The sequence below is a fragment of the Pelophylax lessonae genome (genome assembly GCF_965119305.1).
Source record: "Pelophylax lessonae genome assembly, chromosome: 9".
Classification (NCBI taxonomy): domain Eukaryota; kingdom Metazoa; phylum Chordata; class Amphibia; order Anura; family Ranidae; genus Pelophylax; species Pelophylax lessonae.
Window position 1 is genome coordinate 141,207,886 of NC_138776.1, and position 26,842 is coordinate 141,234,727.

The 26,842-nt window shown below is 45.3% G+C and overlaps 1 protein-coding gene across 1 annotated transcript in view; it reads right to left on the reverse strand.

The window, feature by feature from the left end:
• Nucleotides 1-25,971, reverse strand: part of NUDT13 (nudix hydrolase 13) — an 83,865-nt gene extending 57,894 nt beyond the window's left edge. The window contains exon 1 of the mRNA XM_082269280.1: nt 25,905-25,971. The gene's annotated coding sequence lies outside the window, so the exon portion shown is untranslated. The remainder of the gene's footprint in view (nt 1-25,904) is intronic.
• Nucleotides 25,972-26,842: the final 871 nt, after the last annotated feature.

The window sequence follows — 26,842 nt, forward strand, 5'->3', positions numbered from 1 at the left end:
TTCATTTTTACTCGTACAATGTGTGTTTTATATCACAATTTTAATAGCCAATGTGCTTAATAAAATATATGTTTTAATATGTCGATTTGATGTAAACAGGAAGTGAAATCCGGAATTCACATACCGCAATTTATCCAATATTCAAAATAAAATATAAGTTGTAAACGAATAATGCCGGTTGGTAGTGCCAATATACCAATCTGGATACTGTATAGATGATTTGCTACGTTTTTGCAAGACTAAGTTCTGAAATAATATGATATCCGGATATGACGACTGGTTGCTTATCATATAAAAGGCCGATGTAAACAGGAAGTGATGTCTTTGAAAACGCCGGAACCTACGGCGAAACGCGTTGACGCACGTCCTGTCACGTACGGAGCGGCACGTCACTTCCGGTTTATCGCTTCCTGTCCGTGGAACGCACGCCGAGCGGCGTAACCACGAGGCACTACGTTGTATATGCCTAACTATCTTGTACTTGCTGTAAGTATGCACTTGGCTGCTAAGCAGAAATAAACCTATACGTACATACTTAACTATATACGCCTTTTATTTCTTTTAATGGTGGATGCGCAAGCGGACCCTTATTTACAGTGAAAGGCGTACAGAGGAAAATATCCTGGTGTCAAGGCTTATTTGCAATACTGTTGAGGCTCTTAATTATTGGCGCTGTGGTGAGTAGCGAACCAAGAGGGGCACCTTTTCACCTTGGAGCACTTTATTGTATAACCGGCACCGGAGCACCTTACTTTGATCACCTAAGGGATACCAATTTATTTTTTATGGACTTTAGCACGATTTCACAGTTTTTTATAATTATCTATGTATTTTAGCACCAAAAAATATTATCATTTCACAATATCTTATACATAATTTTTTAAAAATTGTTTAACAAAATTTAATATCCAATCTTTTACTTGAGAGTGTCACATGTTTTATTTAGGAGAGATCTAGTGTTATTTATTTTTATACAATTTTAAGGGCTAGCGCTGCTTTAAATTTGTGTTTTATATCATTCCTAAGATTTTCTTAGTGTCGCAGCAGCTGCCCATTTATAATATATTATTATTTTCTTTGCACTGAATTTATACACCATTTGATCACTTGGAGATTTATAATTTAGCTATTTTATTCCATAAGCGAGGGTATAAATTAGTTTCTCACAGTCCATTTTTCCAGTTTCACTCCACACCTCTACAACCCAGCATTCTGTCATGTGGGATAAGTCAGTCCAGTCCCTGGACAAAGGGTCAAGTTGTCCTTTGCTTAATGGATCATAGATTCTCACGAGGGATGGCAGCCTGTTGGAATGGGAAATAGTTCTGGACACCCTGTTGCTGTGGGGGACTTGGTTGTTGAAAGAGTCTTACCCCTTGAATAACATCATGGAGCTTCAGGCAGTTTAACCATCTTTCCAGTGCTGGACCATCTTGCTGGAGGGTCACCTAATGCAGACTTATTCAGCCAACACCACACCGGTGACACGCATTAACCATCAGGGAGGAACCTGAAATCTTGCTGAGGCAAGAGCAGAAGATTGTAGGTTTTTATTTTTTCTGGGCACGACTTCCCATTCTAGCTTTGTTTGATTTGTACATCCCAGGCATGGACAAATGGACAACAAGCAAGCAAACATCCTTAGCCAGCAACACCTGGGTCCTGGGGAGTGTACTCTTCGCATTGAGATGTTCCAAAATCTTTGTCACAGGTGGGGGATGCCAGATGTGCACCTCCTGGCTTCGAGGGTGAGCACTAAACTTGGTAGGTTTATCTCCAGGTAAAAGGATCCTCTAGTGGAAGCAGTGGATACTCTGGTGACTCAGTGGGATCAGTACACCATGATCTACTGTATGTGCTTCATCCTCAGAAACTTTTTGTCTGCCCTGCAGAAATGGAATCAAGGGCAATCGGGTAATCTTCAATGCACCAGATTGATCCATGCAGTAGGCTGATCAGTAAAACTCCTGGTGGATTCTCCACGGGCTCCACCAGATCATTTAGATCTCTGAATGGGCAAATCCTACTAGTTAGTCAAATTCCTTCAAGGTCCATAATCAAATATGGAAGGTCTTCTTCACTTGGAGTGAGTCTTGGGGCTTCCACCCATGGAAGCTTCTCCGTGGAACAAATTTTCTCCTTCCTACAGCTGGGTCTGGACCAGTGTTTGACGCTCAGCATTATCAAAGGGCAGGTTTCTGCCTTTTCTGTCTTGTTTCAGAGACAACTGGCCAATTCTTCTTTGATTAAGACCTTTGTACAGGGAATCTCCCATGTAGCTCCCACTTTTTATTTATCATGTTACTCTGCGGGATTTAAAGCGGAGTTCCGGCCACAGATTCGTTTTTTTTTTTTTAAATACCTCCCAAACAGTGATCCACCGTCCTTCTTACATCCGCTAATCCGATTTTATACATGTAAATACTAAAATCTTACTTTATAAAATTTTTGCAGAGCACCGCCATCTTTTCCATGGTCCCCCGAAGCCACAGTGTGCACAAATATGCCCTGCTTCCTGGTTGTAGATGGAGGGAAGCCGATCAATGCAGCGCAAAATCTCGCGCATGCCCAGTACAAAGGAAAGTACTGGCAATAGGCTGGCGCCGTCCGCGCTGTGCTCCGCCTCTCATCGCATCATTTTCTGTTTGGAAATAACGCGATGAGAGGAGCCGCTGGCCACCTACGTCACTGCCCATTGCCTCCTGGGAGTGATCAGTAAGCGCTCCCAGGACGCATTGCGGGACAGGAAGTGACGGCATGGGCCGCAGCCGCACAGGGAGGAAGTGGAAGGAAAGGTGAGTATATTTTCTGCTGAAACAAGGTAAGTAAAAAAAAAAAAATTCAGGAATATCCAATTCTTTTTCAGGGTACAATAAGGAAGCGGATGCCACAAAATCTAAAATAACGATTTTGCGGCCGGAACTCTGCTTTAAATCTGGTTCTTTGTGCTTCAGAAACTGACATTCAAACCCATTAGAGACATTTTTTTCTCTACTCTCACCCACTAGGTGGTATTCTTTCTAACTATCACTTCTTCTAGGTGAGTGCCTGAATTTGTCATAGGGATAAGGTGGTGGTAAGAGCCAGGACTTACTTCCTGCATAATGTAGCTTCTGCTTTTTACATCAACTGGGACATTGTTCTTCTGTCCCTTTGTCTGGCTCCAGTTCACCAAAAAGGAACTTTTGGTCTCAAAGATCGGGTTCGATCCTTTACTGTGAAGGCACACTCTACAGAATCTGTGAGTGCTTTTTGAGTTTTTTGGCATTGAGGAACTGTTTCCCAGATTTGCAAGGTTGGCACCTGGTCTTCTGTTCACATGTTCTACCAGGTGGATATTGCAGCCTTATCTGATACCAGCTTTAATTGTAAGGTTCTTCAAGCAGCTCTCTGAGCTGCAGGCAGTCTCCAGTTTTCTGCGGTTTTCTTAGACCGTTTGTTGTGTTGACCATAGCCTTTGGGACTGTTTGGTCTTCTCCATTTGGACTGCTTTTAGATCTCCTGAAATATTTCCTTTGTCCCTCAGTGGCCAAGAAAAAAATATGACTTATGTAATCACAATAAATCATTTTTCTTGGAGTGTGAGGAGCACAGGTCCCACCCATCTGTGTTAATAATGATGTTCACTGTACTGCTTTTCAACAAAATGCAGGCATGCAGGTAGTATGAGTGGGTCATCCGGAGCTGACCTACATATTATTTGTCAGTGTCTAATCATCCTGTAGTGGGCAGTATAACGCAAATATGAAAGGCTTCTTGCGTCCCTCAATTGACACCAAGAGAAGGATTTTACTGTAAGTATAAAAATAATATTTTACACTTTTACAGTGTTTTCTACTATTTCTATCCACAGTATTTAGTATACAGTATCTCACAAAAGTGAGTACACCCCTCACATTTTTTGTAAATATTTTATTATATCTTTTCATGTGACAACACTGAAGAAATTACACTTTGCTACAATGTAAATTAGTGAGTGTACAGCTTGCATAACAGTGTAAATTTGCTATTCCCTCAAAAATAATACAACACACAGCCATTAATGTCTAAACTGCTGGCAACAAAAGTGAGTACACCTCTAAGTAAAAAAATGTCAAAATTTGGCCAAAAATATCAATATATTGTGTGGCCACCATTATTTTCCAGCACTGCCTTAACCCTCTTGGGCATGGAACTCACCAGAGCTTCACCGGTTGCCACTGGAGTCCTTTTCCACTCCTCCATGACGACATCACAGAGCTGGTGGATGTTAGAGACTTTGTGCTCCTCCACCTTCCGTTTCAGGATGCCCCCCAGATGCATAATAGGGTTTAGGTCAGGAGATAGTGCTTGGCCAGTCCATCATCTTTACCCTCAGCTTCTTTAGCAAGGCAGTGGTCATCTTGGAGGTGTGTTTGGGGTCGTTATCATGTTGGAATACTGCCCTGCAAAGGAGGAGGAGGGGATCATGCTCTGCTTCAGTATGTCACAGTACATGTTGGCATTCATAGTTTCCTCAATGAACTGTAGCTCCCCAGTGCTCCCACCAACATGCTTGACTGTTTGCCACCACACACTCTTGTCACTATCTGAACCAAATAAGTTTATCTTGGTCTCATCAGAAAAGGGCCAGGACAATGGGGTGGGCAGGAGGGGGGTTGCCCTGGGCGCAATGGTTTATTGCAGGGATGGGGGGGCGCCTTGGCCCTAACCTCAAGGAAAGGGGGGTGCAGTTTGGCATCCTTGCCCTGGGCACTGGATGACCTTGTCCTGGCACTGCATCAGACCACAGGACATGGTACCCGTAATTCATGTCCTTAGTCTGCTTGTCTCCAGCAAACTGTTTGCGGGCTTTCTTGTGCATTATCTTTAGAAGAGGCTTCCATTTGGGACGACAGCCATGCAGACCAATTTGATGCAGTTTGCGGCGTATGGTCTGGGCACTCACAGGCTGAACCCCACCCCTTCAAACTCTGCAGTAATGCTGGCAGCACTCATACGTGTATTTCCCAAAGACAACCTCTGGATATGACGCTGAGCATGTGCACTCAACTTCTTTAGTCGACCATGGCGAGGCCTGTTCTGGGTGGAACCTGTCCTGTTAAACGCTGTATGGTCTTGGCCACGGTTCTCAGTTTCAGGGTCTTGTCAATCTTCTTATAGCCTAGGCCATCTTTAAGTAGAGCAAGAATTCTTTTTTTCAGATCCTCAGCGAGTTCTTTGCCATGAGGTGCCATGTTGAAATTCCAATGACTAACATAAAAGAGTGAGAGCGATAACACCAAATTTAATAAACCTGCTCCCCATTCAAACCTGAGACCTTGTAACACTAACTTACCACAAGACAACGGGGAGGGAAAATGGCTAATTGGGCCCAATTTGGACATTTTCACTTAGGGGTGTACTTACTGTTGTTGCCAGCGGTTTAGACATAAATGGCTGTGTGCTGAGTTACTTTAAGAAGACAGCAAATTTACACTGTTATACAAGCTGTACACTCACTACTTTACATTGTAGCAAAGTGTCATTTCTTCAGTGTTGTCATATGAAAAGATATAATAAAGTATTTACAAAAATGTGAGGGGTGTACTCACTTTTGTGAGATACTGTATGTGCCCAGGTCAGATTTCATGAATGGGTTTACATCCACTTTAAACTAACAAGCAGGTCTTTGCAACTGGTAATGGATCCTAATATTCTTGTACTTTAAGAAAAGAAAACAGCTGCGTTCCCCAGTGATCTTGTAATGGCCAAGTCCAAGTACAAAGAATTCATAAAGGAATTACCGGATCTTGTTTTTCTTTGTTTTTATAAGAATCCACATTTTAATAAACCGAAATATACACAAGGTTTGTTCGAAAAGTATCCAGCCATGTCATATGAAAAATAAAGACATTTATCGAAGAAGATACAAGAAAAATTATACATAGGACGATGAGGCCTCAGTCCCCTTCAAAGTAGGCACCTTGGGACCTCGCACAGTTCTCTCATCATCTCTTCCAAAAGATCCTGCATCAAAATCTCAGACACAATCGTTTGTGGAATCCCCAGATCAGCATCATCAGTCACTTATCTTTGTTGACTACAGTCTGTACACGTTCAACATTCTCAGGTGTTCTGCTAGCTGCAAGCTAGGGGCGTAACTACAGGGGTTGCAATTGCAACCGGGCCCCATGCTCCAGGGGGCCTCTGTGGCTCCCCTGTACACCTGGATAGGAGGGGCGGTGGGGGCAGCATGTAGAGAAATCATTGTCCTCCTTTTTCCTCCCGCCACTCCTCCTATCCAGTTCACTTGTGTTCTGCTGTCTCTGGGCCCCTGTGTGCTCCCCTGCCCGCCCCCCTCCCCCCCCCACTGTGTTCCCTCCCCTCTCCTGCTGGCTGCTGCAGGGGATGTGTCGCAATAGAGAACCAGGAAGGGGTCGCTAAATATGTAATTTACCAGCTTCTTCCTTTTCTGAATGGACAGAGTCATAGTCAGTGACATTGTAAAAAAAATTAAATAAAATGATAAAAAATAATACAGTTGAAATACCAAAAAATAAAAACTACTGACACCAGTGGGTGAACTTCCAGGATCGCAAAGGTCACACTTGCAATCTGGCCCTGGCATTCCACCACCGTGGGGAGGCCCCAAGATGGCAGGAAGGGGGCCCACTGCAGAACTTGTGAAAGCGTAATAAAGGGCCCCGCAACGAGAGTAAAGGGCCCCAGGATCAGTGGGAAGAGCCCCAGGCTTGAAGGGAAGGGACCTAGCCAGGGGTCCAGGGGGCCCTTAATGTTTTTTTGAACCGGGGCCCTGAAGGTTCTAGTTACGCCTCTGCTGCAAGCCTTCCAGAATAGGGATCACTTTCAACTGATTCTCAACCATCTTTGAAGTGTTTGTGCGAAACTTTTATTCACACTGCACTCATTGCATAGTCCCTGAAAGCCTTCTGAATAATTCAAATAGTTTCTACGGAAGAATGCTCAAGCTTAATGCAAAATTTGATGCAGATTTATTATTCCACTCGCTCATTTTGAATGTGATGGCCACACAGTACTCATGCTCACTCCATGGCTTCTAGCGCCCCTCGCTGACTAGTACAGTGAAGTCGCCATTATTCATGCATGCGCGTTCCAGTCCACTTTCCTTGGCTGCCTGGTTACACTGATCTCACGCAAACCGTGCTCATTATAATAACAAAGGCTGGATTTTTTCTGAACAGACTTCATGTATGTTTTTGACTGTATAATTGTGGAAAATACCAAAATGCAGAAATAATATGAATTCTATTTGTCAAAATCAGTGCATTTATATAAAGGAACCAATGCTTATTTTTTGTTATCGCCTATTCTATTTGTATGTGTGTTTCTCTGCACTTCAAATGTTGACAATCTTCTTCTCTTTTAGGGCACTTTTACATGGAGCGGACCGTATTGGGATCCGCTCCGGCACTTTTTTTTACAGACACGGATGACACTTGTGTCATCTGGTCCGTATGTCCGCATATTATCCCATCCGTTTGCGGATGATATACGGACATAATGTATGTCAATGCAATTGCGGATGTCAGCGGGTGACACCGCTGACATCCGACTTACGGTCCTTTCCGTTTTTTAAACGTAATAAAAAATAGGGTTCTGTTCTGTTCCAAAAAACGGAACAGAACTGAAAGGACGAAAATCGGATGTCAGCGGATGGTCATCCGATGACATCCGCAATGCCATTGACATACATTATGTCCGTATATCATCCGCAAAAAAATAGGATGATATACGGACATACGGAAGGCCTGTGTGAAAGAGCCCTTACTTATCCAAGATACCCCAAAAAATGTCTATGTATGTATTGTATGTGCACCCAAAGTTTGAAACAAATTCCTTATGACTCCATTCCCCTGCAAGATTCTGGTCTATCCTGGATATCCTCCTACCCATCACAGCGCTCCTTTGCGGTTACATACAACTCTGTCACCTCTTCTCCATTGTTCCTTTCTGTGAGGGTCCCCCAAGGCTCTGTCCTTGGGACCTCTTCTCTTCTCTATCTACACCTCTTCCCTTGGTCACTTTATAACCTCCCAAGGCTTCCAATACCATCTCTTCACCAATGACACCCAAATCTATCTTTCTACTTCTCACCTCACTCCTTCAGTCTCTTCTCAGATTACTAACTTACTAACAGACTTATCAGCATGGATGTCACACCACTTCCTTCAACGAAATCTCTCTAGATCTGAGCTGATAATATTCCCTCCTGTCTGTGCCCCCCTCCATGACTTTTCCATCAAAATCAATAATGCACCCATCAATCCTTCCCCTCACGTCAGGGTACTAGGTGAAATCCTAGACTCTGACCTGTCCTTTCAGCACCGAATCCAATCATTTCAAAAGCATGTAGACTTCACCTCCATAACATCTCTAAAATAGGTCCCTTTTTACCTAATGAAACCACCAAGCTAATCATTCAATCCCTTGTTATCGCTCGCCTTGACTATTGCAATTCTCTCCCCATAGGCCTACCCCTCAATAGGCTATCCTCTCTTCAGTCTATCATGAATGCTGCTGCCAACCACTCAGTGTCTGCCCTCCCTCTCCAACAATCCCTCCACTGGCTCCCGATCACCCAGCGAATAAAATTCAAAATATTAACTACAACATACAAAGCCATCCACAACTCTGCCCTGAGATTCATCACCAATCTTGTCTCCAAATATCACCCAAACCGTCCTCTCCGCTCCTCTCAAGACCTCTTGCTCTCAAGCTTCCTTGCCTCCTCCTTCCATTCTCGTCTCCAGGATTTCTCCAGAGCCTCTCCCATCCTCTGGAACTCTCTACCTCAATCTGTCTGGCTATCTCCTGCTCTAGCTGCCTTCAGGCGATCTCTGAAAACCTATCACGCCTCCAATCAATCTTTCACCACTTCCATCATCTCATTCCCTACAGTTGCAACCTTTTGTACCACCTGCCATGCCCTATTAGAATGTAAGCTCTTCTGAGAAGGGCCCTCTTAACCCTCTTGTATTTTATTGTATTGTAACTGTATTGTCTCTCTTTTTTAAAGCGCTGCGTAAACTGTTGGCGCTATATACATCCTATATAATAATTATAATTACAAGAACTAAATTACAACTTTCAGCTGTGCCTTTGTGTGATCATAATTCCTCCATGATTAACTGCAGACTTTCCCACAACATACAATACAAGTGAAAGTTGCCTGCTACATGGGTTGATATAACCCCCAGTAAAAAAAATACTTGCAATACTGTAAATGGTGGTATTTCATCTTGAGTCCTAGAATCCCTTTACAAATTTACATTCATTTAAATTTTTAAAGCTGGCCATACACTGTATAATCTCTATACCATACCCTTTATCTTTACCAAAACTATGTAACATGAGGACCAACCTACATAATCAATTAATATGAATTCAGGCAGGTCCTTGCACCTCATCTCTAAGGCCCCATTCACACCGCATTTTGTAACTTGAAGCTCTAAGCTCCAAAACGATGGAGTAGAAGAAATATTTTATTTTCTATGGAGATGGTTCACATCTCCATTCCAAGTTGCCTAAAGCCAAACAACTGAAGCTCAAAAAAGTTCTGGACCTTTTTTTGTAGCTCAAATTGGGCAGATTTGTGTGTTCTTGGCGCATTTTTATCACTATAGAAATTAATTAAAACATGTGCGCGTGTTTTTGTGTGCTTTCATGCGTTTTGTCGTGTGTTTTTGCGCACGTCAACCTCCTGTGTTCAGAATGCAACAGGGCAGCTGCTCAGCACAGGACCAAGAAGAAGGTGGAGATCATAAGAGCAGCCATGTCTACTTCAGTGATTTCCAGCTTCCAGGGGGATCCCACAGGTTTGGTATATACATAGTTACATTGGTTTAAACTGGTTTGAACTGGTCCAGTGTAATTAGGTATAAAATATCCATACCTGGAATTATTCTTTGAAGCAATGTTTCGGAATTAGGGTTCTCTGGAACCCAATCCTGAGGTTGCTAGGGGCTCCTTGATCAATGGTGGATTGATTTCTCACCTACACTGACCAATGGAAGGAGGCAACACTGACCATCACTTTGATGCTTATAAATGTTGGAGGACACCGCTATTTTTCTCTCTGCCTTTCTCTACTGCAGTTATTCCATATTTCAAGAATATTACGACAATAATTTTCTAGGGGGGAAGTAACAAAATGATCTGCCCTGGGTGTCAAATACACTTGTCATGGGGATTCCCCCGCTGACAGCAGAATGTAATGAAAAGAGCCAACAGAATCTTTTTTTACATGGGCAGTTCCCTTACCCCTCCTCCAATCCATACCATAACATTTAAAAAAAATAAAAAATGTCTCTCTTGATGTAGATCGTTTATCAATCATAATGAATGCTGCCCGATCGCACGGAAACAGAAACCTGCCAACAAGTCTGCGTTTGTTCTCTGGTTCCCGCTGACTGACACACCGCCCCCCACCCTGCTACTTAAGTAAACGCCATAACAAGGGGCGGGGCCACCTGGTGATGTCATTGACCATGTAGCGGGTGGGAGCAAATGTTCAGTGGGATTTTTTTTCCTTATGCGGGCGGTGTTCATGTTTTACATTTTTTTTTATACAGGACTTGTCAAAAACAGTGTGCTTTTATTTGAACTAACCATGTATGGGTACTATTTATCCCATTCTCATTCACATAGGGTTCGTTAAAGCGGAGTTCCACCCTAATTTTGAACTTCACATTATGCATATCTATATCCCTATCTAAACTCGATTTGGCTAGTTTTTTTTTTTTTTTTTTATGTTCCCTTACCTTATTTTTAATGAAAAATAACTTACCTTCCTCCCACTTCCTCCTTATGCAGCTGCGGCCGCCTACGTCATTTCCTACTTTGCATTGACTCCTGGGAGATAAGTGTCATCAATCCCCGGAGTCAATGTGCCTGCACCGGTGTCCCTCATCACTTCCGCTGCAGGCACGAGAACAGCTTCTGGATATGCGCAATGACGTGGAACCAGCTGTGGGATGACGCGCCTGCACCGGAAGTGACGAGGTATAGCATTCTGGGACTCGCGAAATCCAGGAAGAGGGACACTGCGGCTTCAGCTGCCCACACCGCAGATGGCCGCGCTGGACAAGAACTTCCCAACGAAAATAATTCATCCTGCAGGTACACTAAACAGGGGAAAGTTTAGAGGATATCATTGTTTAAATGCACTAGCCCTGACTATTCTAGGGGTATTTTTAGGTAAAAAAAAATAATTTAATTTGGCCGGAACTCCGCTTTAAAGGGGGCTTCAAGATTCAGATCAGTCTCCCCCCCCCAGCATCCCCACAACCACCAGGTCAGGGTTGTGGAGAAGAGGCCCTTATCAACATATGGGCAAGGTTCTTTCCTGAGGGGGGCTGTATGCTCATTACCCCTACTTTCCTCACCTGCCGGGCTGAATGCTTGGATAAGGATCTGGTATGGATTATGGGGGGATCTTACGCAATTTGTTTTGGAATGAGACCCTCCGCCCCAAAATCCATACCAGACCTGAAAAGGGGATCCGCACATGATTTTTTTTTTAGATTTTTGGCTCTTTTGTTTACATTCTGCCATCATGAGGGAATCCCCACTGACAGCAGATGAGTCACTGGTTATTAGGGACGCGGCGAGTGCTGGCTGCTTATCAGCTCACTATTCACTGGTTGTTAAGGACGCCGGCAGGTGTTGGCTTCTTAACAACTAGCTAGTCAATGGACACCTGCGGGCATTAGCTCCTTAAAATCCAGCTATTCCCTGGTTGTTAAGGAACTTGGTGGGTTCCCACTCCTTAACAACCAGCTATTCCCTGGTTGGTAACGACACAGGCGGGCACCAGCCCCTTAACAACCAGCTAGCATTTGTTAAATAGTATGTGGCTAGAACATGACTATACATCAAATGTTTTTGTTTACTTGACTTTTTCAATAGGATTTTGCGGAATTTACTGAGCGTTTCTTATTTTTGCAGTAAATACCGCATAAACCTGAAGTTAATTTACATTTTTCTCATGCGATATTTGTGTTAAATGTGTCATATGGCCCAAATATCTCAAGCAATATCCTTTCTGTGAATTGACCCTATAGGTTATTTGTCATACCCATTAATCACTATATTTTATTGCATATGTGTCGTGGCATCAATCCCTTTGTTATCAAGGAACAGAAAATGACATATTTTACATTTATGTAACATTGCTGATCCATGTATTGTTTTGTTTTAGCTGCCAGTTATCTATAGGTTTCTATAGGAATACGGAACAGTAACCAGCTGCAGGAAAACACCTCACCTCCCCAGTCATATACACACTCTACTATGCCACCATCATTTTACATAAGTTCAGCTCTGGCAAGTTCCTGAAAACCATTGGTCCCTAAATGGTATTAAAAGCCTTTGTAAATAAAGTTTTTATTTTTTTAATTTATTAATGGCCCTTTAACACACAAGTTGGAGTTGGAGAGCAATGGCATGTATACAAATTTCCCAAACATCATCTATTAAGCAAATTGAAAAGTAGTTGTATGTTTATGTAAAAAGGCAGAATTGAACTGTATTCTGGTTGGCTACAAAGTAAACGTTTTCTGGTGGGATGCGCAAACAGCATCTGTGCTTTACAGCCTTGTCCCACCTGCACAAACAAGCACTTTTATTTCTATCAACAATCACACACTGCTGACATTCTTCAATTTATTTACCATACCTATTCTAAGCAGGCCTGTGAAATGTAAGTCCTCACTACTATTTGCTGCTCTCTGGAAAGCTCTCTGGACAAGAATATGGGAGCTGCCCTGTAAGAGGAGAAAAACCAGTGCAGCACACAGATTGATGCGCTGTGGCTGTCAGGTGTAGAAGCACAGCATTACTCCAGTCTGATCTCCAGGTATTGCAGACAAGGGACCCATAGGGGTTGATTTACTAAAGGCAAATCCACTGTGCACTACTAGTGCACTGCAAATGCACTTGGAAGTGCAGTACTGTAGATCTAAGGGGAAGATCTGAAATAAGGGGAAGCTCTGCTGATTTCTATCATCCAATCATGTGCAAGCTAAAATGCTGTTTATTATTTAACTTGCATGTCCCCTTTAGATCTACAGCGACTGCACTTCCAAGTGCAATTCCAAGTGCACTTGCAGTGCACATGTAGAGCATAATGTGGTTACAACTGGGGAGTGTAAAACCTGGTGCAGCGCTGCATAGAAACCAATCATCTTTCAGTTTTTTTATTTTGTCAAAGCTTAACCACCTCCCACCCGGGCCATAGCACATATACGGCCGGGTGGGAGTCTCGTCCTTCTGAATGGACGTTCCGGAACGTCCTTCAGAAGGAGAGAGATCGCGCCGCCGCGGGCACGCGCAGCGGCGCGATCTCGACGTGCCTGTGTCCCTAGGACACAGAGCAACAAGACTCGGCAGGAGGGCCCTGTGATTGGCCCTCCTGATCACATGACGGCTGTGACCAATCACAGCCGTCATGTAATGTCAATACAGTCGTTGTAACGGCTTCGATCTCTTCTCCTCCTGACAGATCCTGTCAGTGAGGAGAAGATCAGAGGATCGATTCTGCAGCCGGGGTGATCAGTGAGTATTTCTAATTACTCACTGATCACAGGGGGGGTCTGTGCTGGTAATCAGATGATTGATTACCAGTGCAGCCCTGGGGGGAGGGGATGCCACTAGAGCCACCAGGGATGCCCACCCATGACCACCAGGGATGCCCACCATGGCCACCAGGGATGGAAAACAGGGCTCAGAGAGCCTGCCAGTGGTGCCCCCCTATCAGTGCTGCCCACCAATGCCATCTATCAGTGCTGCCCACCAGTGCCCGTTATTGCCATTTATCAGTGCCGCCCACCAGTGCCCATTATTGCCCACCAGTGCTGCCTATCAGTGCCCATCAGTGCCCCCCATCAGTGCCGATCAGTGCCGCCCATCAGTGCCACCCATCAGTGCCCATCAGTGCCGCCTATCAGTGCCCATCAGTGCCCATCAGTGCCGCCCATCAGTGCCCATCAGTGCTGCCTATCAGTGCCCATCAGCGCTGCCTATCAGTGCCCACCAATGCTGCATATCAGTGCTATCTATCAGTGCCACATATCAGTGCCCATCAGTGCTGCATATCAGTGCTACCTATCAGTGCCCATCAGTGCTGCATATCAGTGCCACCCCATCAGTGCCACCCCATCAGTGTCTCCTCATCAGTGCCTGTCAGTGCGGCGTCATCAGTGCTCATCAGTGCAGGAAAAAACATATCTATTTACAAAATTTTATAACCTAAACAAAAAAACTTTTTTTTTTTTTCAAACTTTTCGGTCTTTTTTTATTTGTGCACCAAAAAAGAAAAAACCTGGCGGTGATCAAATACCACCAAAAGAAAGCTCTATTTGTGGGGAAAAAATGGCATAAATTTGGTTTAGGTACAGTGTTGCATGACCACGCAATTGTCATTCAAAATGCAACAGCGCTAAAAGCTGAAAATTGGTCTGGGAAGGAAGGGGGTTTAAGTGCCCAGTATTGAGGTGGTTAAAGAAGTTCTCAAGGCAGAAGGTTTTTTTTTTTTTTTTTTTTATCTTAATGCATTCTATGAATTAAGATTAAAAAAAACCTTCTGTGTGCAGCAGCCCCCCTAATGCTTACCCAAGCCCCCTCTTGATCTGGCAATGCCCACGATTGTCTCAGCAGTCCGGGACTCCCCTCCTCATTGGCTAAGACACAGCAACTGCATCATTGGCTCCAGCTACTGTGAATCAAAGTCAGTTAGCCAATGAAGAGAGAAAGAGGGAGCGGGGCCGAACCACAGCTCAGTGTCTGAATGGATAGACAGAGCTGCAGCTCGGATAGGGTGCCCCCATAGCAAGCTGCTTGCTATGGGGGCACTCAAAGGGAGGTTGGGTCCAGGAGAGCCAAAGAGGGACCTGAGAAGGGGAGGATCCAGGCTGCTATGTGCAAAACCAACTGCACAGAAGAGGCAAGTATAAGTGCCGGTTCACACTGTTCCGACTTGTCAGGCGACTTGGTCGCCTGACAAGTAGCGGACCGTGCTGTGCAATGAGAACCGTTCTAATAAAAGCGACTCAAGTCGCTCCGACTTAGAAAAAGGTTCCTGCGCCTTTTTTTTGCAAAGTCGGAGTGACTTGCATTGACTTCTATTATGTGAAGTCGTTGCAAGCCGCGCCAAAGTCACGGTGCACGGGCGACGGCATAATTCGCCATGAAGTTGTGTCGCCCTAGTGTGAACCGACACTAAGTTGTTTGTTATTTTTATTGAAAAAAAAAAAAAACAACAAACAAGACTTTACAATCATTTTTATGAACCACTTGCCTACTGGGCACTTTCACCCCCAATTTTCAGATTTCATTGTCACACTTTAAATGACAATTGTGCAGTCATGCAACACTATACCCAAATGAAGTTTTAATTATTATTATTTTTTTTATTTTTTTTTTGAGACGGATAGAGCTTTCTTTTGGTGGTATTTAATTACCACTGGGTTTTTTTTATTTTTTGCTAAACAAACTAAAAAAGACCCAAAATTTTGAAAAAAAACTTTTTCTTGGTTTCTGTTATAAAATTTAGGAAATAACTAATTTCTCTTCTACCCTGATGTGCGCTGATGTGGCTGCACTGATAGGCTGCATTGATGGGCACTGATGAGGCTGCACTGATGGGCACTGATGAGGCGGCATTGATGGCCACCCAGAAGGAGAGTCCCGTCTGGCCACCAATCTACTATAGCCCAGGTGAAAACTGGTTAAAAAAGCTGACATTAAAAGCTTATTGGCAAACCGTGCAAAGCTGCACCAGATTTTGTGCTCTCCAGTTCTAATAAATCAATCCCACAGGAACCTGTTTTTGGAGATCCTGCCGCTGGCTATTTGTCATTAGCAGCAGAATCAACAGTACGTCATCAGCCCAGCACATGCATGTTGTTAAGGAACAAATAATAATTTTTCAGGAAGATTCTGCTTCTGGAAGATATATTTTCCTAGGACGTGCGCAATACAGCATGTATGATTTTACCAATAATCACATGCCCCAATATAAATTTGATGAAACGAAAAAAACATTTCCATCCAGATCTTTCAAATGAAACAGATTGACCATCAGTTTCACTCCATAATGCATCGAAGAACCAAAGAATGTGTAGAAAATTACCATTTCTGAACGAAAATCTATACGTGTATGGCCAGCATTATTCTGAATTCTTAGCACAACAGTTTTAAAGGAAAATATTTACATAAAAAATAAAATATATTGCCCCCCCTGGAACTTAAAGTATAACTAATGCCAAAACTTTTTTTAAGTTTTGAATAGAGTGGAGAGTGATAAGACCCCCTGTCAGGTTTTTATTGCTGTCTATGCTCCTGTTAAGGAGATTCTCCCTCTCTATTTGTCCTGTTTACCATTATCTATTATATTATTATATAACCATACCTCCCAACAGTCCCGTATTCTGCGGGACAGCCCAAGATTCTCACTTATGTCCCGAAGTCCCGCTCAGCTGAGCAGTTTCTTGCATCACTCCCACTCCCCCGCTCACTTCTGCAGATCAGATACAAGGTAGAAGAAATGACAGCTGTTTTTTTTTTTTTCAAAATTCAGGTGTTTTACAATTTTGACCCCTGTTCTCAATCCCTGCAGCCGATCTCATGCCATTCAGAACACCCTGATTCAGCCATACAATATAACCCTGCCTCCATATTTGTCCGTCAGTATGTCACACCCTGTCATTCTCAATTCTGGGCGCCAACATCCACTGCCCGACATGCCGGGTCTCCGATATCTGACAGGTAGGTGATTTCTCTGCTCCCCCTGCACCTACACACTTTCTCCTCCCTGTAAGCTCTCCTCTTAGTGTTCATCAGTGATTTCCATTCCCCAGCTCTGATTACTGCTCTCCTCCCCCGAAGGCATCTCCGAGCCTAAGGCCTCGTACACATGCAACGATTATCGGCCGACCGATCAGCCGTCTTTTGTCCAGTGTTGTTGTGTTGGTTGAAATGTGCTCTAGACTGCACACAAATTTTATCGGCCAACAACAACCAACTGCAGAAGTGATGTCATGTTCTGGTTTACTTTCCATGTGTTTTTTCTTCTTTCTTCTTCTTCATGCCCAGTCTTGCTCATCTGATTTTTGTCTGCCGAAATCTTTACTGACTGACGAAAAATCGGCCGTTTTGTTGACGGCCAACAAAAATTTTATAGCCTGCACACCAGATTTTGTTCGGCCGAAAAGTCGGAGTCGGTTGTCGGAAGCATCATACTAACAAGCCGAAAATCGGCCAATCGGACGTTGACCGAAAATTCACGGCCAACTATCGTTGCGTGTGTACGAGGCATTAGGCCCCTTTCACACGGGCTTTCTGATCAGGTCTGCCTGTCAGTTTTTCAGGCGGACCGGATCGGATGCTCCATGCACCCCTATGGAGCAGCGGATGTTAGCGGTGACATTTCCGCTGACACCCGCTACTCTCTGATCCGTTCCTGTCTGAAATCCAGATGGATGAAAATAGGGAAGATTGGATCGGATAGAATCAGATAAAAACGGATATTCTCCATTTTCACCCGATCTCCAATAGAGGAGAGCGGGGATCTGACAGCTCCGCCTCTGCAAAGTAAGCGGAGACAGACCTGTCATCCGCCTGCTAAGCGGGGATTGGTGGATCGATCCCCGCCAAGCAATCGGAGTCCTTCTAGAGTAAAGCCTGTGTTAAAAGACCCTAATACACATCTTCTCCTCCCAGTCATTAAACACTCCTGTCCCGACACCGCCGACCTCTTTTTCCTCTTCGCTAGATGCCTTCCCCCTTTCCCTGCCAGTAGTTCTTGCTAGACTCCTCCATTCCCTAGAAACTTCCCCCGCAGCTCCACAGCCCAACTCCCTCCACTTTACACTGGAATCCAGCCTGAAGTATCTCCCTCTTAGCTGTCTGCATCCCAGGCTTAGGATCCCTCTCTATTTAATTCATTATTTATTATTTCTTTAATTCCCCCAGTGCCTGATGTAAAGGGGGATTCTAATGTGAAAAGAAGACTGACTCCTGATGCTAAGCGGTGAGCTTCTACTGTAAAGGGGGACTCTTGATGTGAAGGGAAGAATCCTGATGTAAAGGGGAACTAACAGTGTTAAAGGGGGACTCCTGATGTAAAGGGGCCCCAAACTGAAGGGCCATTGCAGATGTAAAGGAGGACTCCTGGCATTAAGTATAGGGGGCTCCTGATTTAAAAGGCCACTGCTGATGTGAAGAGAGGACTCCTGCTGTAAAAGGGGACTCCTCTGTGAAAGGGTGGCTCTTAATGTAAGGGGTCTTCTGATATAAAAGGGAAACTACTGATGTGAAGAAGGGGACTCATAGTGTGAAAGAGGGGACATTAATGTGAAGGGGACATCTGATGTGAAGGGGGGATTCTGATATAAAGGGTAACTAAGTATACCTCAGCCCTTGACTGTATGTGAGTGTATACATGTATATATGGTGCAGGTTTATGTCAGTGAGCCTCACTCATAAAACATAAATTAGGGAGTATTTTGTGGGTACAAGGACTGTGAACTGTGTACAGTATATACCACTGTAAAGCGGTATTAAACCCAAAATCAAAAATGTAATATATTGCAGCTTAGTAATCATTAGATGTGGTGGCTTCATTACTTTTCTTTTTTTTAGGCTTTTTCACCTGGTGATCTGGTCAGTAACACACCTCCCGTATTAGTGAGACACAACTCTGAATGAAGGAACAATAGGGCACCTTTGAACAGCAGCATGGTCAGTCTGGGGGAGGGGAGAGTTAGAGGGACTAGCAGATTTAAATACACTAAGGCCCCTTTCACACAGGCGGACCGTTCAGATCCGCCTGTTCGTTTTTTTTGGTGGATCTGAACGGTCCCCCCATGCATCCCTATGGGGCATCGGATGTCAGGGGAGGCATGTCTGCTGACATCCGATCCGATCCGTCAAATCTGAATGGATGGAAACCCTATTTTCCATCCGTCCAGCGGATCGGATGAGAACGGACAGACGGTCCGTTCCCATCTGATTCCCTCATAGAGATGTATGGGGCTGTGACAGCTGTGTCTCCGCACACAGTGTGGAGAACAGCTGTCATTCTCCTGCTCAGCGGGGGATTGGCGGATCGATCCCCCACTGAGAAAAGCGGAGTCCGTTTGATGGACTATATGTGTGAAAACGGAAAATTGATATCAAATACTTACCGTAATTTTCCTTTCCTGATGGACTCCATGGCAGCATACGTTCGGGTAGGCTCCGCCTCCTCTCCTACCTCATAGGACCCCACTCCCATAAATCTTTGCTCCCTTTCAGCATCAGTGTTCTGTAACTAGCCTACTCAGGAATTGGGAGGGGACTCCTGCTGCCATGGAGTCCGTCAGGAAAGGAAAATTACGGTAAGTATTTGATATCAATTTTCCGTTTTCCTGAAAGACTCCATGGCAGCATACGTTCGGGAAATAACTCGCTATACACTCCCGGGTGGGAAGATGCTGAACAAAGAAAACTTTAATTGGCACTATCAACTGACAAGACTTGTATGCCAAAATTAACGGAAGATAAAGCAGCAGGTTCAATACAGTAATGGGAAAGGAAAGTATTAACAGATGACCAGGATGCTGCTTTGCAGATCACGTCAGGCGCGACGTGTTTGGAAGCTGCCCAAGACGTAGCGACGCTTCTTGTAGAGTGAGCTGTAATCGCCTCTGGAGGAGCCAAGCCCTTCGCTCTATACGCCCATTGGATAGCCTGAACAACCCACGCAGCCACCGCTCTAGAAGATGGAGCAGAACAAAAAGGAAATCCGTTTGGCGGAAGGAGGATGTGGCCTCCAAATATTGACTTAGAGTGTTGCCCACGTCTAGAGGATGAATTGAAGAATTCCCATCAGTTCTGAAGGTGGGAAGAACTATTTCAGCATTTTCGTGAAAAACAGAGGACACTTTTGGATTCGACCCCAGCATAGGGATAAGGACCACCCTGTCTTGAAAAAAGGTCAGAAAAGGCTCTTTGTGACCCAAACTGTGTATCTCAGAGACCCTCTTAGCGGAGGAAATGGCCACCAAAAATGCTGTCTTCAACGTAAGTTCTTTGATAGACATAGAAGCAACATCCTTTGAAGAAAAAAAGTCCAAAACTAATGGAAGATCCCATTTTGGAAATCTCGGCCTTCTCTGAGGCCTAAGCCTGACTGCGCCCTTAAAAAATTGCTGAATCAGATGATGACTTGCCCACTGAATTCCGGTGAAGGCTGAAATGGCAGATACCTGCACCCGGAGAGAACTAACCGAGAGGGACAGATCCAGACCAGATTGTAAAAAACTTAGAATCTGCTGAATAGTAGGTGTACCTACTGGACCTGACCCCTGGGCCTGATGACTCATGAACCTGGCCCATATTCTTTCATATACCCTATTGGTGCTGGGTCTTCTAGAACTCATGAGAGTCGGAATCACCTCTTCTGGACATCCGAGAGCTTCCAACCTCCCCCTCTCAAGAACCAAGCCCTGAGGTGCAGCCGTGCAGGGCATGGGTGCAGAGTAGGACCCTGAGATAGAAGGTCCGACCTGAGAGGTAGAGGGACTGGATCCCTGAAGCTGAGAAGGGACAGCAGGGGGAACCATGGTCTGTTGGGCCAGAAAGGGATTATTGCCACGATCTCTACTTCCTCCATCTTCAGTCTCCGCAGGAATTGGAGTACTATTGGCACTGGTGGAAAGGCATAAGCAGACTGGAAGTTCCACCTGTCCGTGAGGGCATCCACTCCGAAAGCTCGAGGATCTCTGAATCTCGTGTAGTACTTCCGAAGCTTCTTGTTGCGTGGACTCGCGAACAGATCCACTTCGGGCGAAATCCCCAGGGACAGTACCCAGTTGAACACCTCCTGATGGAGGGACCACTCGTTGTTGTCCAGTTGGAAACGGGATAGGAAGTCTGCCTCCACATTCAACACTCCCGGAACATAGACCGCTGAAAGATTGGCCAGATGATGCTGAGCCCATGTCATGATCGGTTCTGTTTCTTGGAGGAGAGACATACTGTATGTACCTCCCTGCCTCTTGACATAAGCCACTGCCGTGGTGTTGTCCATCTTTAGCAGCACTGATGACCCCTGTGTTAGATGGTGAAAAGCCTGAAGGGCTTTGAGAGCAGCTCGTAATTCTAGAATGTTGGACACCACTCCTTGACCTGGAAAGCTCCATCTGCCTTGTGCCACTTCGGACAGACAGTGGGCTCCCCAACCGGTACTGCTGGCATCTGACGTTATCGTAATCCAGGAAATTGGAGCGATTGAGTGGCAGTTGGTCAGATTTTTACGGCGTAACCACCAGGGAAGGCATCCCTTCATGAATGGGGTCAGGTGAATTACTTGTGACAAATTCTCCGTCGTCCACTGTTGGAGAAACCCCTTCTGGAAGGGTCTCAGCTTCCACATAGCCCACTTCACCATGGGCGAGGTGGCTACGAGTGTCCCTACTACCTTTAGACACTGACGAGCAGTGAGACGAGAGGCAGCGAGAGCGTGAGACACCCTGCTCTGAACTACAGGAATTTTCTCTTCTGGCAGGGAAATGGTGCACTTCACCGTGTTGAACAGTGCCCCGAGAAACACCAGCGACTGCGTAGGCACCAGATGGCTCTTTTCTAGATTCAGAATCCAACCGAATTCCTGAAGAGTCGACATTACTTGCTCCAGATGTAAGAGTAACTGATGTCTGTCCTGGGACAGAAGGAGGAGATCGTCCAGATAATGATGTAATCTGATGCCTCTGGTCCTGATGAGAGCCACAACTGCCAGCAAGGTCTTCGAGAACGTGCGAGGCGAAGTTGAGAGCCCGAAGGGAAGACACGTAAATTGCATGTGAGCATGACCTACAGCAAACCGGAGGAACTGATGGTACTCTCTTGCCACAGGAACGTGGAAGTACGTGTCTTTTAGATCGATCGATGCCAACCAATCTCCTGGGAGGATCGAATGTTGTATTGTGACTAGGGACTCCATTTTGAACCTTTCTTGATGGATAGACCTGTTGAGATATGTGAGGTCTATTACCGGGCGCCAGGTGCCGTTCTTCTTCTGGACGAGGAACAGAGGTGAATAGACTCCCAAACCTCGTTCTGCATCGGGAACTGGCACAACAGCTCGCTGAACCAGTAAGGAATCCACGTAAGCGAGAAGGACCTTCTTTTTTTCTGCCGAAGAAGGAAGTGAGGTTGCGACAAACCTGGGTTTGGGAACGTTGTCGAACGCCCACAAATGTCCCTGGGACACGATGTTTAACACCCAGGGATCCTGGATTGAGGCCGCCCAGACATCCCGAAATTGGAGCAACCTGGCCCCTACCGGGAAGGCCTGGATGGGCCCAACCTCAAAAGGATTTGGTGGCCTCCCGGTCACCAGACGAAGAGCCTTTTGAGCCTTTCTGGAAGGTGGATTGCCTTGACTTCCAACCTCTTCCGTAGGACTTGCCTGGTCTGTAGCTGCGTGCTTCCCTGGAACGATTGGTAGTTTGTCTTCTCGGGAAGGAGCGCTTCTGAGCGCCTGGGCGTTTATCCTGAGGGAGGAACCCAGATTTTCCACCCGTGGCCCGAGATATGGCTGCATCCAATTTGTTCCCAAAGAGGGAAGAACCCTCAAAGGGAATCCGGCACCAAGCCTGTTTGGAAGCAGCATCAGCAACCCAAGGCCTAAGCCAAAGGGCGCGTTTAGCCGTAACAGAAGCCAGCATAACTCGAGCCAAAAGGCGAATGGTGTCTAGAGATGCCTCCCCCAGGAAACCCGCAGCCAACTTCAGCTCCTGGATTGGGGAGCTCTGGAGCACTTCTTCCGAAACTCCTCCAAGAGTGCCCTCGAGGGCATTAATCCAGACTTCCATGGCCTTTGAAATTGTAGCCAAAGCCAAGGCTGGCTTACAGGCCATGCCGGCCGAAAGATAGGCTCGTTTAAGGTCAGCGTCGATCCTCCTATCCAACGGATCCCTAAAAGAGGCTGTATCCTCCATTGGAAGAGTGACATGCTTGACCAAACGCATCACGGCTGCATCCACACTTGGGGAAGATTCCAGGTACTTCACCTTTTCTTGTTTAAATGGATACAACTTCGCCATTTTTGTGGTCAGGGAATTTTTCCTTTCCACTTTGCTCCACTCTTCTGTAATTATATCTCCCAGCTCCCCTAGAAATGGAAAGTCCAAGCGCTCCTTGCATAGCTGCTTGAAATATTTTCGTTGTTTCGGGGAGGAGACAGCTGGTTCTTCCCATTCAAGGGCTTCTCTTACCGCCTTCACTAGAGGGGAGACAAGGCCGAACTCAAATCCTGAACCGGAGTCATCTGAATCAGATTCAGACTCTGACGGAAGGATAGAAGGATGGCTAGGTTGGGAGGACTCAAAAGGATCTTGAACCAGAAGATCTCTTTCCGGAGAGCGGGATGGCCCTGCAGAAGTACTCGGCTTCTGTAACTCAGCTAGGGAGTCTTTGAGGACTCTGCGCACCACTTCCTCAATATGATGGTCCGACTTTTCCCTTTCACCCGTGGCTTGGGTATAACAGGGTTTACACAGAGAGGAGCCATCTGTTACCATGGTACCACAACCCCAGCATTTCTTCACATGCGGGTGCTCTGAACGGCCATGATGTGTTGAACCAGAAGATCTGCCATCACTTCCCCTATTATGGGGGGAGCTGCGCCTGGACCTAGACGAGGAGTGACGGTGATGCGACTTAGAATGTCTGTCTTCGCTGCGTGCGCTAGGCTGGTGTTCAGACCTGGAAGAGCTGAAGACAGACACATGCAGCGATATATCAGGGAAAGACACACAAATCCTCCCCCCCCCCCCTTCAATGCCCAGCACATACCTGGTATGAGCGGGCTGGCCACTAGGGGGTGGAGAGGCGTCCATATCGATGCAACAGAAGGAGCGAAGAGACTCTTCACAACTAAGCAAAAAGAATATACATAGATCTAAGCTTAAGCCCCAAGCAAAAAAAAAAACTGCCAATAAATGTTTTAAAATAAAATTCTTACCTCTCAGACGACAGTCAGAGTCTGGGGGAGGCTGTATGTGTATGCCGACCTTCCCACCAGCTCTGACATACTGAGGGATTTAAATATGCCGCCTCGCAGCCGCCGATCACTACCGCGCATGCGCGAGTGACGTCACGCGTCACTCCCGCGCATGTGCACCGAATCTAGTGCCCGGCGGCTACTGCGCATGCACAGAAGCGCCGCGCAACCCGGAAGCGGCGGGACCGGGAGCCACCGGACTATACAGAGAAGAAAAACACGGCAGACAACAGCAGCAGTAAGTAAAAATGGCCTGACATATGCTTAAACAATACCTCAGACTAGCACACAAAAGGCACAACCAGGGGTGGACTGACAACTCATGGGGCCCCCGGGCAATCAGAGATCATGGGGCCCCCTGTGTCCACACTCAAGCCACACAAAGCTCCACCTACAAATTGCAGCTCAGCCACATAGAGTGGGCATTTAAATATCTACCACAGCATAGCCTGCATGGAAGTTCCTGGCTTCTTTCTGTAGTGTGTAGCCTCTCATGGGGCCCCCTACTGACCCTGGGCCCTCGGGCAGTGCCCTAATCCCCGAATGGTCAGTCCGCCCCTGGGCACAACCAAAAGAAATAAACAAATAAAAAAGGTCCCATCACAGGGCTTACCACCCTGCCCAAGCAGAGAAGGGTCCCAGAGGCACACCACCGGACTGTGTCTTCAGGCAAAGTTAGGCCACCCGCGGCAGCATGGCTCTCTCGGCCAGACCACAGCGATCCTGCTGAGGGTCTCTTCCATTGCCCCCTCCATACCCTGCTAATAGCCAGGGCTTATCGGAGTCTCCACGACCCAATCTGCTTCAAGGTATAGGACTTGAAAATAGTAGGAACATAAAAACCATATGTATGAGGAGGACGAAAAAAGAACACTGATGCTGAAAGGGAGCAAAGATTTATGGGAGTGGGGTCCTATGAGGTAGGAGAGGACGCGGAGCCTACCCGAACGTATGCTGCCATGGAGTCTTTCAGGAAAGAGCCCTTACACTTTATAATCTGTTGCAGCAAACAGATTTTTCCTTTCAGGATAAAGGTCTTACATAAATAAATAAAAGCTGACCATTGTAAGCACCCCTGGTAGTAGTAAATGGTTTGTCTCAACACTGCTACATCTGCAGGACAGCTTGTTCTTTTAAAAACGAAAGACATTCTGTCTGGATCACCAGGCGAAAAAAGAAAGCCTAAAAATGAAAGAAAAATAAAGCGAATGCAGCCATGACATCTAAGAATTGGTAAGCGGAAATATAATAAATGTTTGCTTGTGGGTTTAATACTGCTTTAGACTCTATTTAACCATGCTCCTTTCAGCGCATTTTAGCCACGCCCATTATTGTCGAGGTGCACTCCACATGTCTTTTCCATCCCTAGGTGTCCCTCATTCTCATGTTCCAAAGTTGGGGGGTATGGTTAGAAGTTAGAACCCTCCCTTGCTCTGCCCAAAATGAAAAAAAAAAAGTTTTGCCCATAGTTCTACTTCAAATATAAAATACAATAAATAACAGAAAATACATTCAGCAGAATAATAGGATTATGTAGAAATAATAATACAGAACACATAAATAAAATGCTGGTTTGTTTGATGATATATAATAAAGATCTAACTTGAATGATTATTTAAATGACCTACATATGGTAACTAAATGTTATACATAGTAAAAAAAAAAAATAAAAGATGGAAAAGAAAAAAAAAATGAACATTTAAATTTCTAATCAACATGTGATCACCATAGATTATTATGAGAATCTGGATCAATGACAACATTCAGAGCTCAGCCCCTTTAAAGTGTATGATCGGGGGGTAATAAAAGGTCAGCTTCTAATCGTTACATAGTTTATTTGTATCTATTTACTTACTTTCGGTTTTCAAGATCAGCCTTCAGCTCAGAGTCAGCGGATCCTGACCTTATAGCAAGCAGCGAGGGATGATGGGAAATATAGGCCAGCTGTGCTCTGGAACTTACTGTTAGTTCTGACTTGTCCAATATACAAACTACATTTCCCACAAAGCTGTGCACACCGTATGAGCAGGTCAAGAGGCGCCCTCTGCTGCTGGGAAAAGGATTGCATTATGGGTAGTGTAGTTTATTAGATCTCCTGGGTATGAGGACAACAGCCAGAACTTACTAGTGGGATGTCAGCAGTGTAGAGTAGACTGTGTGCATGTATGCAGAACTAGATCTAGAGGGTGGACTCACAGCTTTTGTATGGCAGCAGCAGGAAAAAGGCTCATATTGCTTCACACGTAATACACTACTTTTAAAGGACAGTGTTCATTTTATTTCAAATCATTGTGAACTAATCATATGGTTTTAAGGATCCGGTTCACATTAGTGCGATGTCTGACATTGCATGTGGTTCGGAGCGCACTGCGCTGAAAATAACATGCGCAGTCTGTGCGATGCAAATTCAGCCATACAGATTGTATGGCTGAATTTGCATCGCATTCGGACACAACTCGCACAGGACCCTTTTGTTGGTCCGCACCAGAATCGAATCGCATTGGATGTTGTCACCTATGAGATCTGATTCATGTCCGAACTGACAATTCTTACTGCGATATGCAAACTGATCTGGGGGTGTCATTACCTTTGCATTGACACCCCCAGCGATTTGCATATGGCAGTGTGAACTGCCTGCGAGTTGAATGCGATGGGGGAACCCGCAGTAGATTTGCAGGGTTGGACATGCTACATATTTGGCTGGGGATATGCTGCAGAAGACAATACGAAACTTGGAACATGTTACATGAGGTTAGAAGAGATCAATGCTATTACTCTAATCAATGTTCCTAC